Consider the following 13547-nt stretch of genomic DNA (forward strand, 5'->3'; position numbering starts at 1 on the left):
AACAATATCTGCGGACAACTTCATCATTTGTAGCTTTCATTAGATTGTCATCATTCAATGCTAAGAATACTTTGCATTTCCATTGTTACTCACACATGCCTACAGCCCTTCTGCCTTTCAGTTGAAATAACCACTTGGAAATAAGTAGCTGCAATTAAGGTAAAGGGTGACAAATAAATATTTGCTTAAACACACACGCATATACGGAAGTCATTCCTCTGAAAATCCGTAACCCTCTGGGACAGCTGCTGGGTAATTGTCCGTTTGATCTGGGAGGTGAGTGCAGGAATCCTGATCAGTCTTTGTTTTCCATTCTGAAAGATTTACAATTTGCAAGTTATTGTTTTTGTTGGCAAAGGCATACTCATAAATCTATGAAGATCATTTAAGAGGCAAATTGAGATGGCTCAAGAGAAATGTTTTGTAAAATATAATTTGTAATTTTTGTTTTAGAGTCCAAGCCTAGAACACCAGATTCCCAAAGCTACAGGGTCTTAAGAACTATCTGGAGATTGGAAAAGGTCACTACAAATCATAGTGACAGAGACAGGAGACCGCAAATGGTCTCCAGCGAAACCCTGCCTTCAAGTCTAAAACAGCCTGAAGGCTGAAAAACTGGACTGCTGGTCCCGGATGAAGCCCGCCCTTTCCTGACTGATTCTCCCTAACAATGCCCACCTGCGCACTGGGAGGACAGGGTGGAGCTTCGGAAAGTTTGCGCCGGTTTGCAGTGGGGAGGAGCCTGGCCTCTTCAGTTCTGGGTGGTGACCTGGAATTCAATTTGTGAGGCGGGAAACGTGCCAGCGGGACTCTCTCTTGCTTTGCTGTGAGTTATTTTTCCATTATCCTGTTCACCCAGTAAATTCCATTTTCCTCACCTTTCTTTGTGTCCGCGAGCCTTATGTTTCCTGGTCGTATGACAAGAGACTGTTTTTAGCCAAACTAAGGAGAAAATTCTGCAACAGTAGCAAGAGATAGAATCTATTACTGCCACTTCTTCCAACCCTCCAAAATGACTGTGCATTCCTACCCATTACCTTGTGATTTGCAGTGCTTCCAGTGGGAGGATCATATATTCCTTCCACATTAATGGCATGTGAGCAACACTGAATAGATTTCTGAACCAAAACATAGCTTTATCACCTCTCTTACTCTTTTTCCTTTATGCTGAGATCATTGTTGTCCAAGTAGAGCTTCAGTTTCTGTCTTGGTCCCAGACTTCATGGAGCAGAGAAAAGCTGTTTCCGTAGTGCCTTACCTGATTTTCTAGTCAACAGTTGCTGTTTTATACCACAAAGTTTGGAGTACTTTTATACAGCAATTAATGGCAGAATAGTAATTCACTTATATGTAACACTGAGCATATATTTTAAATTTAAAATATGTTTTGTTTCAAATATGTTTGAAAACTATATTTGACAATAGTCAACTAGCCATGAACACAGAAAAATTTACAAATACATTCCCCAGGCAGTCAGCTCAGACTGCTACTGGCTCAAGGTATTGAATTTTTTTTTCAATTTATTTTTTTGTGGTGAAATGCACATAATGTAGCATTTACCCTCTTAATCATTTTAAGTGTAACATTCAGTCATATTAAATAATTATACTGTTTTACAACCATCACCTCCATACATCTTTATAATTATTTTCATATTATAAAACTGAAACTCTGTATACATTCAACAGTAACTCCCCATTTCCCCCTTCTCTTGGCAACCATCATTCTACTTTCTGTCTCTGTGATTTGGACTACTCTAGGATCTCATGTAAGTGAAATCATATAGTATTTGTCTTTTGGAAACTAGCTTATTTCACTTAGTACAATGTCCTCAAAATTAATCCATGTTGTAGAATATGTCATAATTATACTTTTTTCTAAGGTTGAATAATATTTTATTGTATGCATGTGCCACATTTGGCTTATCTAGTCATCTGTTGATGTACACCTGTTTTGTTTATACATATTAGCCATATTAACTATTGTGAATATTGCTGCTATAAACGTGGTTATACAACTATCTCTTTGAGACCCTGTTTTCAATTTGTTTTGGTATATACTCATAAATGAAATTGCTAGATCATATTATAATTTCATTTTTAACTTTTTGAGAAACTGCCATACTGTATTTAACAGTATATATATTTTACAGTCCTACCAAGAGTCAATGAGGATTTCAGTTTCTCCACATCATTACCAACACTTGTTATTTTCTGTTTTTGTTTGTTTGTTTTTTTTTTATACTAGACATCCTAATGGGTGTGAGGTGTTATCTCATTGTAATTTTGATTTTCATTTCCATAATAATTAGTGATGTTGATAATCTTTTTATGTGTTTATTGGCCATTTATATATCTTCTTTGAAGAAATGTTCATTCAAATCCTTGCCTATTTTTGAATTTTTTTTTGTTGTTTTCAGGCATTTCTTATATATTCTATATATCCTGTATATACATATACAAGGTAAAAATTATCTGTCTGTGTGTGTGTGTATGTATCTCAAATATTATATTTTGCAAATATTATTTTCCATTCTTCAGGTTGCCTTTTTACTCTGTTGATCTTGTCTTTAGATACACAATTAAAACAATATGAAGTCAATTTATCTATATTTTTCTTTGATTGCCTGTGCCTTTGGTTTTATATCCAAAAAATCATTGCCAAATATAATGTCATTAACGTTTGCCCTATGTTTTCTGCTAAGACTCTTATAGTTTTATGTCTTATATTTAGATTTTTTATCTGTTTTAAGTTAATTTTGTATATGGTGTTAGGTGTCTGACTTTATTATTTTGCTTGTGAATATACAGTTTTCCCAGCATCATTTATTGAAAAGACTGCCATTTCTCTATTGAATGGATTTGGCACCCTTGTCAAAAATTATTTTTTGACATACCTCTAAACATTTATTTCTAGGCTTATATTTTATTTCCTTAGTCTACATGTCTGCCTTTATGCCAGTATCAGACTGTTTTGATTACTATAGCTTTGTAGTAAATTTTGAAATCATGAAATGTGAGTTCTCCTACTTTGTTCTCTTTCAATTTTTTTTTTTTAGATATCTGGGGTACTTTTTAATTCCATATGAATTTTACTATAGGTATTTCTATTTCTCTAAAAGGTGTCATTGAGATTTTAATAGAAATGGCTTTGAATCTGTAGATCACTTTGGGCAGTATTGATATCTGAAAAATATAAAGCCCTTCAATCAATGAACAGAAGATGTGTTTCCACTAATTTGTCTTCTTTAATTTCTCAGCAATATTTTGTTGATTTCATTGTATGATTCTTTCATCTTATTGTCTAATTTCTAAGTTTTTATTCTTTGTGAATGCTATGCCAGTGAAATTATTTTATTATTTTTATAATTTCTTTTTCAGTTTGCTCACTGTTAGTGTATAAAAATGCAATTGATTTTTGTTTGTTTAGCTGAATTCTGCTATTGTGCTCAATTCATGTATAGGCCTCTTTAGAGCCTCCTACATATAGGATTGTAACATCTATAAAAAGGATTTTTTTTTCTTTCTTTTCAATTTTGATGGCTTAATTTCTTTTTCTTGCCTAATTGTTCTAGCTGGAACTTCAAGTACTATGTTGGATGGAAGTGGCGAAAGTAAGGATCCTTGCTATGTTCCTGTTATGACAGTAAAAGCTTTTAGCTTTTTACCATTGTGTAGTATGTGGGCTTTTCATATATGGCTTTTATATGTTGAGGTAGTTTTCTTTTATTCCTAGCTTATTGATAGGGTGCTAAATTGTGTCAAATGCTTTCTCTGCATCAATTGAGATGATCATGTGTTTTTCCCTATCAGTCTGTTAATGTGATGTCTTACACAGATCAGTTTTCATATGTTAAACCATACTTGCATTCCAGGAATAAATCCCACTTGATCGTGGTCTATAATCCTTGAAATATATTGCAGAATTTCATTTGCTAGTATTTGTTGATGATTTTGCATCAATGTTTATAAAGGATATTGACTGGTAGCTTTCTTTTCTTGTGGTGTCTTTGTCTGACTTTGTTAGCAAGTAATGTTGGCCTCATAGAATATGTTACAAAGTCTTTCCTCGTCTACATTTTTTGGGAAAAGTTGGATAATTTGTGTTAGTTATTTAAATATTAGGTAGAATTCACCAATGAAGCCATCAGATCTAGGATTTTTTTTTTTTTTTTTATTACTGATTAAATTTCCTCACTAGTTGTAGGTATATACAGATTTTCTATTTCTTTGTGATTTAGTCTTGGTAGCTTTTGTGTTTTTGGGATTTTGTCCATTTCATCTAAATTATCCAATTGATTGGTGTAGAATTTATCATAGCACTCTCCATAATGGTTTTTATTTTTGTAGAATCAGTAGTAATGTCCCAACTTTCATTTCTGATTCTAGTATTTTGAATTTTTTTTTTTACTAGTCCATATAGGTAAGATTTTGTCAGTTTAGTTGAGCTTTTCAGTAAACCAACTTTTGGTTTCATTGGTTTTCTCTATTGTTTTCCTATTTTTTAATTTCATTTATGTCTATGTAATCATTATTATTATATTTTCCTTTTTCTACCTTGGCTTAGTTTGTTTTCCTTCCATTTTCATGAGTTGTAAAGTTCAGCTGTTAATTTGAGAACTTATGTTTAATGTGTTTCTAGCTATAAATTTCCCATTAGCACTGCTTTTCATTGCCACTCAAAAGGTTTAGTATGTTATGTTTTGATTTTCCATAGTCTCTAAATATTTTCCAATGTCCCTTTTGAATTTGTCTTTGATTCATTGGCTGTTTAAGAGAATGTTGTTTACTCCATGAATCTGTGAACTAATTTCATCCTACTGTGGTTAAAGAAAATATTTTGCATGGTGTCTATCTGTATCTTTCTAAAATACATCAAAACAATTTGTGGCCTAACAAATTGTTAGGCCTAACTCTATTCTGGGAAAATTCTCATATGCACTGGAGAAGAATGTACATGCTGTATATGCTGTTTTTGGTAGAGTGTTCTTTATACGTCTGCTATGCCTAGTTAGTTTATTGTGTTGTTTTAATCCTATGTTTTCTCACTTAGTTTTTGTCTGGTTGTTCTATCCATTAGCAAGAGTGAAGTTAAAATCTCTAACTATTATCATGTAACTGTTTATTTCTCCCTTCAATCTCTATCCTTTGATATTAATCCAGCCACTCCTGCTCTCTCTTGGTTACTATTTGCATGAAATATCTTTTTTCATCCTTTCACTTTCAATGTATTTGTGTCATTTGACCTAAAAAGGAACCTCTTGTAGACAGCATATAGTTGAATAATTTTAAAAATCTATTCTGTCAATCTCTGTTTCATGATTAGAGAATTTAAACCATTTATGTTGAAAATAGAGTTGGCCCTCTGTATCTGTGGGTTCTGAATTTGTGAATTCAACAAACTGTAGATCAAAAATATTTTAAAAAATGGTGATTGCTTCTGTATTGAACGTGTATGGACATTTTTTTCTTATTATTTTACATAAGACTATTTCTATACCATTTTATATAAGAGATGTTGGTGTCAGTGGAATTTGGTGTCAGTGGTACATTCTGAAACCAATTCCCCATGGATATTGAGGCACAATTATAATCACTGATGAAAAGGGAGTTCTAACATTTTGCTATTTGTTTTTTACAGCCTTATAGATATTTATTTCTTGTGTTAATATCTTCTTTTATGTTGTTTATTCTTTGTAATAAAACATTTAAATTCTTTTTTTATTCCTTTCGTATGTAGTCTACAACTATTTGCTTTGTGACTACTCAATATTCTAAGGATATACCACTCAAATTTGAAAATATATCAGATTAACTTCAACAGCATATAAAAACCCTTGTCCTTTAGCAGCTCTTTTCCAACATCTTTCAGTTGTTGGTGACATCACATAATTACAACTTTATATACTATGTGTCCCAAAACATAAAATAATAATTCTTTTAGATGAATTAGTCTTTCTAATTTTATAGAAAACAAGTGTTGAATTATAAACCAAGTTACAATCATACTAGCTTTTAGACTATTAATTGTTTTTTAAATATTTTAGCCTCATATCGTTTTTGGTATATTTATATTTAGGTTTATTCAATACATAGAATATCATTAAAAAACAAAAAGTGGAATTACAAACCATTGTAACAATAATATTTACCTTATAATTGCTCATGTATTCACCTGGACTGATATAATTACATTTGTTTTTTATTTTTTTTGAGATGGAGTCTTGCTCTGTTGCCCAGGCTGGGGGGGCTATCTCAGCTCTTGGCAACCTCTACCTCACTGGTTCAAGTGATTCTTGTGCCTCAGCCTCCTGAGTAGCTGGGATTAGAGGCACATGCCACCACGCCAGGCTAATTTTTGTATCTTTAGCAGAGACAGGATTTCACCATCTTGTCCAGGCTGGTCTCGATCTCCTGACCTCAAGTGATATGCCTGCCTTGGCCTCCCAGAGTGCTGGGATTACAGGCATGAGCCACCATGCGGAGCCTCTCTTGAGCATTTCTTGAATGGCAAGTCTAGTGATAACAGACTGCATTAGTTTTGTTTGTCTAGAAATGCCTTAATTTTCTGCTTACTTTTGAAAAACAGTTTTGCCAGATACAGGATTCTTGGTTAGGGGGAAGGAGGGAAAAAAACTATAAGTAAAATTTTTAGATTATTTATTCTGTAACTTACCAAATCCCAACAAACACAATATGGTCATGTCTTATTTGGATCATTTATAATTTAATACTTATATTAATATTTATTTGAACATTAAGCTAGGCTTTGTGTTCCAATCTTATTGTATTCCATCTCTAGAAGATGGTGTATTTTTATTGATTGACCATTTTATTAAGAGGCAGAGGAATACACTATATTTGTTTTTGTTAGATGTTTAACTTTTTAAAAAGCATCTTGCATGTATCCATTTTCACATTGCTATAAAGAAATACTGGAGACTGGGAATTATAAAGACGGGTTTTAATTGGCTCACGATTCTACAGACTGTACAGGAAGCATGATTCTGCCATCTGCTTGCTTCTGGGGCAGCCTCACAGAACTTACCCTTATGGCAGAAGTCAAAGGGAGAGCGAGGCCTCTCACATGGTGGGAGCAGGAACAAAAGAGAGCGGGGGGTGCTACATACTTTTAAACAACCAGATCTCATGATAACTCACTAACTATTATGAGAATAGCACCAAGGGGTTGGTGCTAAACCATTCATGAGAAACCCATCTCATGATCCAATCACCTCCCACTAGACCCCAACTTCAACAATGGGGACTGCAATTTGACATAATATTTTGTGGGGACACAGATCTAAACCATATTATTTCTGCCCCTGGCCCCCAGCTCTCATGTCCTTGTCACATTGCAAAATACAATCATGCCTTCCCAACAATCCCGAAAGTCTTAACTCATTCCAGAATTAACTCAGAAATCCAAAGACCAAAATCTCACTTGAGACAAGGCTAGTTCTTTCCACATACGAAATAAAATTATTGTGAAATAAAAAGCAAATTAGTTACTTCCATGATACAATGGGGGATACAAGCACTGGGTAAACTTTCTTATTCCAAAAGAGAGAAATCTGTCAAAAGAAAGAGGTTACAGGCCACATGCAAGTTGGAAACCCAGCAGGGCAGTCATTAAATTTTAAAGCTTAAAAATAATCTCATTTGACTCCATGTCCAACATCCAGGGCACACTGGTGTGAGGAGTGAGCTTCTAAGGTCTTCAGCAGCTCTGCCCCTGTGGCTTCACAAGGTTCAGCCACTGTGACTACCCTGAAGCCCTGGCATTGAATGCCTGTGGCTTTTTCAGGTGCAGGATGCAAGCTGTTAGTGGATCTGCCATTCTGGGATCTGGAAAATGGTGGCCCTCTTCTCACAGCTCCACTAGGCAGTGTCCCATGGGGGACTCTGTGTGGGGGATCCCCACATTTCCCATCTGCACTCCCCTACTAGAGGTTCTAAATGAGGGCTCAGCTACCGCAGCAGGAGTCTGCCTGGACATTCTGGATTTTCCATACACCCTGTGAAATCTAGACAGAGGCTCCCAGCTTCAACTCTTTCATTTTTCACACCCAGAGGCTTAACACCTCTGGGTTTGGAAGCTGCCAAGGCTTATGACTTGCATTCTCTGAAACAGCAGCTTGAGCTGTACCTGGGTCCCTTTGAGCCATGGCTGGTGCTGGAGTGGCCAGGATTAGGGAGCAGTGTCCCCATACTGTGCAGGGCACCTGCGCTTGTCTCACAAAGCCATTCAGTCCTCTTTGGCCTCCAGGCTGGTCATGGGAGGGGCTCCTGTGAAGATGTGCTTTCCAGTCCTTTTCCCCATTGTCTTGGTTATCAGCATTTGGCTGATAACTTATGTAAATTTTTGCAACCTGCTTGAATTCCTTCCCTGAAAATGGTCTTTTCTTTTCTACCACATGGCCAGCCTGCAAATTTTGTGATCTTTTATGTTCTGCTTCCCTTTTAAATATAAGTTCCAACTTCTGGTCATTTCTTTGCTCATATATGCGAGCACAGATTATTAGAAACAGCCAGATGACATCTTAAATTATTTACTTCTTAGAAATTTCTTCAATCAGATACCCTATATTATCATTCTCCATGTTCAAAGTTCCACAGACCCCTACAACAAGGGAACAATGCAGCCAAGCTCTTTTCTAAGGAATAACAAAAATGACCTTTCCTTCAGTTCCCAGTAAGTTTTTCATTTTCATCTGAGACATCATCAGCCTGGACTTCATTGTGCATTCTACCAGCATTTTGGACATAACCATTCAATTAGTCTCTAGGAAGTTCCAAACTTTCCCTCATCTTCCTATCTTCTTTTGAACCCTCCACATCTTACAGCCTCTGTCTGTTACTCAGAGACTAACAGCAGCAGAAGCCTCTTTCACCCCTAAAGAAGAAGGGTAAAAGGAAGATTCTCTAAGACCTGATCTAAGACCTAGTAATAGGGACACCAGGCTGGAGCTGTATCTATGAAAAAGATGTCAGAGATGCCAAGTGAAGCAGGCAAGGAATGTGGATAAAGAAAGTAATTCCATGCATCTCCCCTCTTAATTTATTTTTTCCAGTTTTCCTTTCAGTGCTTCCTATTGACCAAACCAACATGGGAATCCAGGAGCACAGAAGTCTGAGAAACACAATTTGTAGTGAGGAGTGAGGAAAAGATCTGAGGGCAAAACGACAAATAGACTCATACCCTAAATCTAACAAAGAAACACATGGAAACTGCATGTTTATGCATGATTACTGAGAGAGAACATGATAATTGAATCTGTTTGCTTGGGCTCCCTTAGTGCATAGTTGCATTTATAACTTACAAATGCCTAACCAAATTGCAAGTTGGATGGAGATGAGGCAGAAGGTCAATTCTGCCCCAGCAACTTAATTAATTGAAAGCAAGAAAAAAATGAAGGCATATAGCACATATGCAGAGAAAGTAAAGGAGAAAAGGAAGCTACCTCTTTCTGTGTAGGGGGTAAGAACATGCTTTCTTTTGCAGATTCATGAAGGTGAAAGTGGAGGAGGGCTTATGAACAGGGAAGAGCTGGGGCATGCGGGAGGAATAGAGAAACAGGCAAAATTAATTCCTTCAAGGAAAATGGGGGTGGAAGTAACAGTGAAAAGTTATTTATTGGCTGAGGCAAATAGATGGGCTCAGGTGTAAGCTGTTCTCTCCTCCCAACACAACATATCCATTGAATAGATTCATTTACTTATTAATCAATGCTCAATACACTATTCTTGGGCACTTAGGTTATTTTTCCCTTCATTTTTCATTTCTTTGATTATAGTTTATTTATAAATTTTTCCAAATGTTTGTTTATTATTTTTCCAAATGTTTGTATGATTTTGAATAACTTAAACTTGTCAATTATTCATGTATTGAGATCTTAATGATTTTCTTATGTAATTGTATATATCCTTTATATTACATAGTGAATTTTTAAATATATATTATAAACGTTTATTCCAATTTTATTTTGACTTTTAATTTTTTATATTGAGAAGCTTAAACATTTACTAGTTACATCTATTGAAATTTTTACTGTGTCTTCTACATTTTCATGTAAATTTTGATGAAACATAATATACATATAGAAGAGTATATATGTTATAAATGTGTAAGACACTGAATTTTTACAAACTGAAAATATAATCAACACTTAGCTCAAGAAACAAAACAGCGTGTGGTATTCCCAGAAGTCTTCTTGCTTTCCTCCAGGCTTAAATCCTCATTTTGCATGGGGTAATTGTTATTTTGATTTATAACAGAAAGGATTAATTTATCCTTTTGTGTTTAGATAATTAGTACCAAACAATAGATACACTTTTATGTCTGATTTCCTTTGCTCAACATATTTATCTCATTCATTTATACTATTGATTATAGCTGTATACAATTTATTTTCATTACTGTATGATATTCCAAAGTTTGACTATCCGATTTAGGTATCCATTCAACTGCTGTTGAGTATTGGAGTATTTTCCAGTTGGGGCTATTATCAATAGAGTTTTTAGAAACATTTTCTTGTAAATTTTTCTGTAAATGTATTTCTCTTGAGTACATCCTAGCAGGAAAATTACTGGATCCTAGAATATGCTTATGCTCAGCTTTAGTTTTTCCACTGTTTAAAACAGTATAAAAGTTGGAAAAATATCTCTTTTTGTTTCCACTTTCTCTTTTACTTACTGTTTGATATTATATCAGGGTGTATTTTTCCAAAGATGTCCATAATAGTATTTCTCCTCGCACATGCTCTTTACAATATGACTTTGCCAACCTTCCATCAAATTGAGGGGTCTATAGCCCTTTCTGGTAAATTTGGGCAGAGAAACTACTTCAAAATAGAAAGTGAAGAGGGGTCAATAGCCCTTTCTGGTAAATTTGGGCAGAGAAACTACTTCAAAATAGAAAGTGAAGAAATAAACATATATGACTTCTGAGACTATGTCTTAGAAGTTAACAGAAGTTCTGCCTTATCTTCCTAATCATTTGATGTTTAGTCCTGAGGCTCCATGTAAAAATTCCAACTACCCTGAGGCTTCCATGCTGTGAGGAAACCCAGGCCCTGTGGAGAGACCACACAAAGGGGCCTTTATAGGAAGCACCAACTGAATTCCCAGTCAAAAGTCAGACTAATCAATAGAGACCTCCAGATAGAGACCTCCTCTAGCCCCCAAACACCACCACCTATTCAGCCTTCCAATGAGGTCCTGAATATTGAGGAGTTTTATGACTCTAAATTTGGGGTGATTTGTTATACAGGAAGTATAACTGGAACAATAGTTTAATTTTAAATTCACTAATCCACTTGTAATTTAACTTTATGTATGAGGTAGGAATTTTATGCATGAAGTAGTTACCTTTTTTATTTCATATAATTATATCACTGACCCCAAGTATTAAAAATATTTTCTTATAATAAATTTTAATGCTTTAACTTCTCCTTTTTGGTATATTATATTCTATAAAACCTATTTCTGCATTTTTTAACTGTTCCATTAATCATTTATCTGTCTACAAATATGTATCATATTGTAAAATTATTTAGTTTTTATTATATATATGTGTGTGTGTGTGTGTGTGTGTGTGTGTATATATATATATATATATTTTTTTTTTTTTTTTTTTTTTGAGACAGAGCCTTGCTCTGTTGCCCAGGCTGGAATGCAGTGGCATGATCTTGGCTCACTGCAAGCTCTGCCTCCTGGGTTCATACCATTCTCCTCCCTCAGCCTCCTGAGTAGCTGGGACTACAGGTGTCCACCACCACGCCCGGCTAATTTTTTGTATTTTTAGTAGAGATGGGGTTTCACCGTGCTAGCCAGGATGGTCTTGATCTCCTGACCTTGTGATCTGCCCACCTTGGCCTCCCAAAGTGCTGGGATTACAGGCGTGAGACCCCACACCTGGACTATTATATGCTTTAAGATAAAAGGACATTACCCTCATTATTTAATAATTTTTAGATATTTTCTTTAGGAGTTATATTTGTTCATTACTTCAAGTGAATATGAATCTCATTTTTGATGAAACAATCAATTTTGGTTTTCATAATGTCAAAAAATATTTTGTTTACTTTAATAAAGCAGTAAAGCCATTATGTTGAAATTGAAAATAATTTTTAGTAAGTAATGAATCTAAGAATAATGTATCATATTCTGCTACTTAAGAAAATATAAGATTCTCCCTATTTTTATATGGTTGTGTAAAACTGGAGATTTAACACAGAGTCAGACTAGATGACCGTTAAGGTTTTCTTCTAACTTTAAAATTCTAAATTGAGATACAGTGAATTTCCTTGCCATAAAGAGCAGCTTCACATTAACACTGTCACATTGGAATAAGATCACTCCATAATTGCACATGTTTAGTAGATCCTCAATCCTGGGCTTTGCTTCCAGTAGTGGTTACTCTCTTATGCTTAATTTCATTCTTGTAATTTTCAAAATTTTGTAAAAACAAGGCTGAGGGAGATAGTAAGCAGCTAATTCATAGAGTAAAGGGTTCCTGTCAATGACACTTATTTGCTTTTACTTTTAATCTTTATACAACTCTAAAAAATGTATATATTTTTTGTTAACTGGTTGGTGTTCTGATTATCACAGCCAAATATTAGGTTTTATACATCCTTTAATTGGTAGAATGTGTTATTCACCACTCTGTAATCAAAAGTACTGATTCTAATGTAGAGGAGAAGAATCCCTTTAATAATCCAGGAGTTCTTCACTCCTATGTGTGCAGTTAATTAATTTATTTCCCTCATGGAAATAATAGATTTTTCAGTTCACTGTCCATTTCCACTCAAGGTAAAAACATAAAGGTCAGCAAGAAATGGTTAATGACCAGAAAGGCTGCAAAGTAAGGAAATTTAGAAAATGTGAAATTATACATTTTCATAAGTCTATTATTTAAAAATATATCAAAGCTTGACAAAATGCTCAAATTTGCCAGTACATGACATGTGACATGCTCTAAACTAGATTTTTGCCTGGGTGTTTTTTTAAGTATAAAGAAATATGTAATTCACAGGAATCAGTCGAGACAGTACAATGTTGGATGATAGAGAGCTTTTGAATATATAAAGTTCAGCCTTTCCCCAATTGGGTTTAAACAGACTTCCCCTAGGAGCAGTTTCTGCCATAGAGTATTTATTACCTTGAATAATGTGACAGAAGGAAATGGAGCAAAGGAAATGATTTTTACTAAATAAAAGCAGCCATCAACTCTCAAAAGATAAACTGTCCATATTTTAGGAAGAATACAGTTCACTAGAAAATACTGGTGTTACAAGTGGGAGTTGAACAGTAAGAACTAATGGACACAGGGAGGGGAACATCACACACCTGGGCCTGTCGGGGGGTGGGAGAAAGGGGAGGGATAGCATTAGGGGAAATACCTAATGTAGATGATGGGTTGATGGGTGCAGCAAACCACCATGGCACCTGTATACCTATGTAACAAACCTGCATGTTCTGAAAATGTATCCCAGAACTTAAAGTATAATTAAAAAAAAAAAAAAAAAAAAAAAAAGGAAGAG

At 34.8% G+C, this 13547-nt stretch overlaps 1 long non-coding RNA gene across 2 annotated transcripts in view; it reads left to right on the plus strand.

Moving 5' to 3' along the window:
* Nucleotides 1-753: 753 nt before the first annotated feature.
* Nucleotides 754-13547, plus strand: part of LOC135966274 (uncharacterized) — a 244376-nt gene continuing 231582 nt past the window's right edge. For both annotated transcript variants that reach the window (XR_010579504.1, XR_010579505.1), the window contains exon 1: nt 754-826. This is a non-coding gene — a long non-coding RNA (uncharacterized lncRNA). The remainder of the gene's footprint in view (nt 827-13547) is intronic.

Source organism: Macaca fascicularis, chromosome 11 (genome assembly GCF_037993035.2).
Source record: "Macaca fascicularis isolate 582-1 chromosome 11, T2T-MFA8v1.1".
Classification (NCBI taxonomy): Eukaryota; Metazoa; Chordata; class Mammalia; order Primates; family Cercopithecidae; genus Macaca; species Macaca fascicularis.